The sequence below is a fragment of the Vombatus ursinus genome, unplaced genomic scaffold (assembly GCF_900497805.2).
Source record: "Vombatus ursinus unplaced genomic scaffold, bare-nosed wombat genome assembly UNPS02014799.1, whole genome shotgun sequence".
Lineage (NCBI taxonomy): Eukaryota > Metazoa > Chordata > Mammalia > Diprotodontia > Vombatidae > Vombatus > Vombatus ursinus.
The window spans coordinates 46041728-46049164 of record NW_020954577.1 but is presented as its reverse complement, the minus strand read 5'-3'; the positions used below and the strand labels follow the sequence as shown (position 1 = coordinate 46049164).

Below are 7437 nucleotides of genomic sequence, written 5' to 3'. Positions count from 1 at the left end.
GGCCTGCTCCAGGTTCGCTGCAGCCTGTGCACCCATGCTGAACTGCGTTCCTCTCCCAGTCCAGCGTGATATACCTTTCTAATCAACCATCCAGGTTGTCTTGGGCTGGAAATTTGTTTGACGCTGTCTTTTTGTGGGTTCTGCTGCTTTAAAATTTGTTTAGAGCCATTTTTATAAGTATTTGGAGGGGTTTGGAGGAGAGCTCAACCAAGTCACTGCTTTTACTCCACCATCTTGGCTCTGCCCCCCAACATGTATGTTTTAAGGGTAATATTACCTACCTTCTGCCACAGTTTAGCACTATAGTACAGTGACATCAATTAAGGCATATGAACATTCAATCTAAACTCTTCATTCAACCTAGCCAGACAGGTGTATTTTACAATAATGATAATAATCCATAACAATATAAAATCAACAATTTCATAACTATTGTCATGCCAAATCTTCCTAATCTCCAAGTTACATGAAGGGAAAAGCTTTCAAAATATATAGACCTACCAGAGGAGATCAAGTCATGTAGGCTAAGGCGTACATTGCTGGAGATGCACTGAGGATGCTTTCAGAAGACATCCAGATGAGCTTAGAATTCACATCCTAAGATATATATTCAACTACAACAAGCTGTTATTTTATCAACCTTTGCAATAGTCCATAAAAATGTTCAACATAAAAGAATAATAGCAATACGGTGGCCTATTCTAGGATTCTCTCTAATCACTATTGAAAAAGATGAGGATGAGGCACTAGTAATAAACTGAAAAATCACTTGATTTCTATGAATTACCTCAAGCTATATGGCTCCCCTAGAAACATATTAAACAGCCCCTTTGTCCCCTAGAAAATTCCTCCAATAAGTCTCGTCTTCAGCCATGTCCAATTGCTAGACAGCCCCTTTGTTCAAATCTGTCTTTTGAATTGCTTCTCTTCCCTTTTAGCTCTGCAGACGCAACTGATATTTGGGCTGTGTTGAGCACATTCCTCTGAGCTGCCATCATTTCCCTGGACATTAAACATAGAGCCCTGCAGATAACAGTGGGACCTCACTTAGCAGACCTAGAAGGGGCAGGGAGAGCTGGTAGCCTTTGTCTTATATTCCTCAAGTTGCACCCAAACGGCTGCTGTCTAAACACTTTGATTCTCTTATTTCTATCTTGTTCCCTGGAAACTGAGCTATCTTTCCTCATGGTTTGAGGCCATGGCTGAACGCATGGAACATGGCGGTGGGGGAGGAGGTGGCTCAGGCTTCCCCAGACTAGTGATTTTGAGGGTAGGCGGGTCCCGTTGGACTCAGTCTCATCCTGGCAGCCGGATGTTCTTGTACAAATTAATAGCAACACTGCACAATGGTGGACCCAGAAGAGGAGGAAGCTATGAAAGAAATTACATTTAAAAGTGACACTGTGCTGTCTGATGTGCATCTAAATAGCCCAAACAAAAGGCGTCTGAATGCTGTTGGCCAACTTGTTTTTCTGACTCAATTCAAACTTCTGCGGAACAAAGATTCTTGGAAAGATACTCAAGTTAAGGGCAAAAAACAAAAAGACATTTAAATAGAAAATACTGTACATGATGACAGAAGTGTTCAGGAATCCTGTGGCAAGAATAGCAATGGTACTGATTTTCCCAACAGGGATGAAACTCAGACTCACCCTTGTATGAGGATAGAAGCTCTATTAGATAATGATGGTGACTTAAAAGTGGTAAGAAGATCACAGGTTTTCTGAGGCAAAACAAAAAGAGCCACCAAGAAATAAGATACATCCTAAAGTTCTAACCCAGGGAGCAGAAAATTTCAGTGAAGAAGAACAAGAAAATACCCACCACCATATGGTTAAAATAGAGCACACCATGGCCACCCCTCTGCAAGATGCTGGCAAACAGGTGTGGCGAGCAGCTTTCCTTCTAGCTGACTACATCCTGGTCCAATGTGACCTGTTCAAAAGCTGCACTGTGCTGGAGCTTGGGGCCAGCACCGGGATTGCCAGCATCATCACAGCAACAGTTGCTAAGACTGTTTGCTGCACAGATGTGGGTGAAGATCTCCTGGCTACGTGTGAACGGAATGTTGCCCTAAACAGGAATCTGACTGCAACAGGAGAAGGTGCAAATTCAGGTTAAAGAACTGGAGTGGCTGAAAGATGGCTCATGCACTAATCCTCAAATTCCTTTCAGTTGGTCTAAAGAAGAAACTTCTGACTTATATGCTCATGGTTTGAAGTTAATGGATCTGGTTTAATGTCACAGCCATGACACATACTATGAAACAAAACCCAAGAAACCAGCTGAATTTTAAGATTTGATAATGTGCACCTTGTTAATTATTCCTTTTTCTTTCCTGCCAACCTACCCTGAGCCTAAGCCAGAGCCTTAGGCCTAGCCTTCAATGTCAGACCTATTCTCACCTGCCTGTCCATCACTGGTGTTGCTGTTCTGAGCCACTAAGTTCCCTTTATTATTATTGGTGCCTCTTTCCTTGGATGGAGACCATTAGAAGCTGAAATATGGTAAAAAAAAAAAAAGGGGGGGGGGCAGCTAGGTGGTACGGTGGATAGAGCCCTGGAGTCAGGAGGACCTGAGTTCAAATCCGGCCTCAGACACACAACACTCACTAGCTGTGTGACCATAGGCAAGTCACTTAACCCCACTGCCTAGCCAAAAAAAAAAAAAAAGACTTTGGCAGCTGATAAAGACCTTTCTCTGTCCTAACCAGAAGAACCTGAAGAGCAAAACACAGATGAGAGCTCTGGAGAAAAGTATGGACAGTTCTCCAAAGCAATTTGTCTCTTGAGAAAATCTCACTTTGTGCAGAAGCCCTTATGGCTTATACAGTAATTCAATGTTTGTGGCAATCTCTAGAAATACTCTTAGGAGTAAGAATAGGGAGAGTTTTCTTCATAACAATGCAAATCAGAAAGTGGGAGACTAAAATGGTGAGAAGGAGTTTTCCTTCCTCATTGGATGAGGTCAAGTAGGCAGAAACAACTTGTCAAAAGCTATCTGACAAATAAAGTCCTTGGAAAATGGACTCTCATTTCAAAATTTCACCAATTGACACAAAAGTCAAAAGGGTGTTAAGTCATTAAAAAATCCAGGACACACATAGTATAGCATTGTTTAGATTCAGGACTACTGGGTTATGGGTAAGACAGTTAATTTAGTAGACTGTCTCACTAAATTCTTCCACCATTGTGGAAGGGGCAGCTAGGGGGTGCAGTGAACAGAACACCAGACCTGGAGTCAGGAAGATCTCAGGTCAAATCTGGCCTCAGACACTTACTAGCTGTGTGACCCTGGGCAAGTCCCATTTTCCTATTTCTTCATCTGCAAAATGAGCTGGAGGAATGAAATGGCAAACCACTCCAGTATTCTTGCCAAGAAAACCCCAAATGAGGTCATGAAGAGTTGGGCAAAACTGAAATGACTGAACAAAAAGCAACAACACCATTGAATCCCCAATGCTTAGCCCATTTCCTGGCCCTTACTAAATATTCATTGACTCACCAAGGGATGAGGCCCTGTTGGCTGTGGTCACTGGAAGGAGAGTGGAGTCTCTGGTTTTGGTTCCAGAGCAGAGGGGTGAGTTAAAGCTTGCCGCTACCAGAAAAACCACAGGGAGTAAGAGTTTTTGTTGTGACAGCATCGCTGGAGGCCCCAGTTGCCACTCAGGGGCAGAGTACCTGAAGTTACCAGCCAAGAAATAGGCTGCAAAAAAAAGTGAGTAAGCAAAAGAGAAAAAATCCAACCATAGGTAGCTACTATGGGAATATAGAACATCAGGTTTCAAACTCAGAAGACACTGAAATTGAAACAGCTACTTCTAAAGCTTCAAAGAAAAATTTTAAATGGTCACAAACCCAAAAAGAGTTCTTGGAAGAGCTTAAAAAGAACTTTAAAATCAAATAAGAGAGACTGAGGAAAAATTAGGGGAAAAAAGAGTAATGCAAGAAAATCAAGAAAATTATGGCTTTGAATTTATGACTCTCCATTGGTACTTCCTCTTTTCGTAAAGATCACAATTCATTTAGGACTTGTCAGCCCACATACTTCTTGTTCATAAACCCTCCAAAAAGGATCAACCCAAAATGTTCAAGGTCTTCTGCTAGGTCTTTTAACAGTGATAAGTACAAATAAATAAATATAAATAAAAAATTAAATAAATAAATAAGCATAAATCCCAAGGTTAGGTTTAAAAGAACAACAACCCACAACTGTCCTAACCACCAGGACAAAATGACTACTAACTTTAAGTCTTTTTTTGGGTGGTATGTGGGAGGTGCTCATGCATGAAGATGTGCATGCAGCCTAACCAAAAATTCCTTTTAAAGAGGAATCTGTCAGATGTGGTACAGGAACAGAGGACACAGCGGTAATAAGAAAAACCAGGTGAAATGGTTTTGATTTGACTCGGTATTCATAGACCTGGAACACGACGTTCTTGAGCTAGATTGGGAAAACCAACCTGAGCAGAACAAGTTAAGAAACCCAGACGACATCAGTGTCATGCATCTGAAAGGAACAGTTTGAGATGCTTATCTGACTAGCACTGAGCCCTGCATTGAGAGCTCAGTCATCCTGATCCTATGTCCCCACCCATAAGGGGGAAGATCTAAACATCAAGAAGCACCCCTGCACCTATGATGTGGTCAATAGCTGTTCCTGTACAAGAGATCTGGGAGTTAGTTCAATGACAAGGTCTACCAGATCTGATGGGGTGTGATGCAGCTTCCACAAAATGCTCCTAAAATCTGGTCAGAGGCTGGTGAACGTCATGGCTTTGCCTGATCAGGTCCCTTTGAATTCCTGAAGGGCTGAAGAATTCCTGAAGAAATTCCCACATCAGTCAGCATTCTGCTGCTCCATAAACATGCCATCCAGGTAACCCAACCCTGGCCTGCATCCTTCTTCCTTTTCCTCCATTTGGCCATGCACTTGGTTTTCCTTGGTATTTCTTTTTGGTGTATCACTCACCTTTGCTATGTTGGGATCCTTCTCCCTTCCCACACTTTGCCTTTAAACAGTTCTCAAGAGCATCTATAACTAATGGAATCCCATGCAGGCCCTCCATTACCCATCCCCACTCCCACCCCCCAGGCTCTACCCCATTAGCATCTGGTATACTATTCCTGCACCTGAGGATAGATGGCAGGACCTCACCATCCAGTGAAGGCCTCAGTTGGCCAGTTTCTTCTGTCCATTCCCAGGCCTCCAGGAGCCAACACCTTGGGATCCTAGGACCCTAGATTCAGAGGAGAGCTCAGACATCATCTAGTCCACCCCTTCATTTTAGAGACAAGGGCAATCATACCCAGAAAAAGGAAGCAATCAGCCCAAAGTCAAGTCAGAGGCAGGATTTGAATCCAGGACCCCTGATTCGACAGCCAATGCTCTTTTGATTGTTCCAGGCTGGCTCCTTCCTCTGATCATTCCGTATTGCCTCAGATTCCGCTAGAGTCAAAGACTCCCACGAAAGTCAGAAATAGTCTGCCCTTTCCCACAGTCCCCTTCATAGAAGGCAGCAAGGTCTTCTAGAACCTGGATTTAGAGTCCTTGGATGTGGACTTAAATTCCAACTCCCTGCCAGATGAGGAAAAAGAGAAAGGACAGGTGGGGGAGAAGGGAGAGGTGTGGGAGTAGGAGGAGAGGAAAGGTATGAAAGGGAAAAAGGGGAAGGGAAAGGGGAGGAGTAGGAGGAGGGGAGGAGTGGGGCAAAGGGTAGAGGGGAGAAGCTGCCAGGTGTGCTGCACTTTTCAAAAGAGCTAAGAATAGGCGTGGCAGGGACCACCCCCAGGACTTAACAGTGGCTCAAAACTTATCTGGGGATCAACAACACTAGCGGCCTCCGCCCTCAGCCCCAACCTCCCAGCACCTTCTCCCTCCTCGCCCCTCTCCAGTGGTGGAAGCAGCTGCAGCAGCCCAGGGGGCCGGGACTGAATGGGCAGCTCCTGGGTAGCGGGAGCGGAGGCTTCTAGGCAGAGGAGAGGATCCTGGAGCAGCTCCCTCCTGGGCGCTTTGAAGGCTTAGGTCGGGGAGCTGTCCCTGCTGACCCTGGTCAGGGACATGCTGTGCAAAAGCTTAGAGTTCCAGGTGATTACCATGAGCGCGCTCAGACTTCCCAAGATCTATGCCATCGTCCTCCTCTTCTCTGGTTTGGTCTTTATCTACAACGGACTGGTCATTAACTTCCTCCAGCTGTGCTCCCTCGCCCTCTGGCCTCTCAACAAGAACTTTTACAGAAAGGTCAACTGTCACCTTGCCTACTCCTGGAGTCAGTTAGTTCTCCTCCTGGAGTGGTGGTCGGGCTCAGAACGTACTTTATTCACGGATCAGGAGTCAGCCGACAAGATAGTACAAGAGAAAGCCGTTTTCATCTTTAATCACCCCTGTGAAATTGACTTGCTCTGTTTCTTGACTTTGTGTGAACGCTATGGGATGCTGGGGAGCTACAAGGTCGTGGCAAAGAAGGAGCTGTTGTACATCCCTGTGATTGGGTGGGCATGGTACTTTCAGGAAAACATATTCTACAAAAGAAAATGGGAGGAGGACAAGCAGGAACTCCTTGAAGGTTTGAATCGTTTGGCTGGAGCTCCTGCACTGTGAAGGGACCCGCTTTACCAAGAAAAAGCATTGCATCAGTATGGAGGTGGCCAAATCCAAGGGATTGCTCAGGCTCAAATACCACTTGCTGCCGAGAACCAAAGGCTTCACCACTGTTGTCCAGCGTCTCTGGGGAAAAATCCCTGCTGTTTATGATGTCACACTAAATTTCAGAGGATGCCGGAATCCATCTTTGCTAGGGCTCATTTGCAGGGAGAAGTATGAAGTAGATATGTGCTTAAGGAGAATTCCTTTGGAAGAGATCCCCCTGGATGATAATGAAATAGCCAAGTGGCTTCACAAACTTTATCAGGAGAAGGATGCTTTACAGGAACTCTACAAAGAGAAAGGGATATTTCCAGGGGAGCAGATTAAACCCAAGAGAAGACCGTGGGATCTCCTGAATGTATTCTTTTGGGCAACTGCCACACTATTTTCTCTCTTCAAGTTGGCATTTGGTGTTTTTCTAAGTGGATCCCCCTGCTGATACTAACATTCCTTGGAATTCTGGGGGAACTTTTTTTGGAATTCAGAGACTAATAGGAGTAACTGAAATAGAGAAAGGTTCTACCTATGGAAACCAAGAATTCCAGAAAAAGGAATGATTAGTTGCTGCAGATTGAACATGTGTAATTTGATGGGAGTATCAAATTAGCTTAATTAAAACAAGTCATGAGAAAAAACAAATTTCAGTTCTACTTCTTACTGTGTCCCCTTGAGCAAGTCACTTTACTACTCTGGGGCTCAATTGCCTCATCAGTAAAACGAGGGGGGAAGGGGTTGGAGTAGATGACTTCTTAAGTCCCTTCCAGCTCTAAAATTATGAATCTAATTCACCTG

The 7437-nt window shown here is 44.4% G+C and overlaps 2 pseudogenes; both read left to right on the top strand.

Annotated features, from left to right (window-relative positions):
- Positions 1–1346: 1346 nt before the first annotated feature.
- Positions 1347–5953, top strand: LOC114050350 (annotated as a pseudogene).
- A 143-nt stretch (positions 5954–6096) lies between these two features.
- LOC114050349 lies at positions 6097–7202 on the top strand (annotated as a pseudogene).
- The last annotated feature ends 235 nt before the right edge of the window (positions 7203–7437 follow it).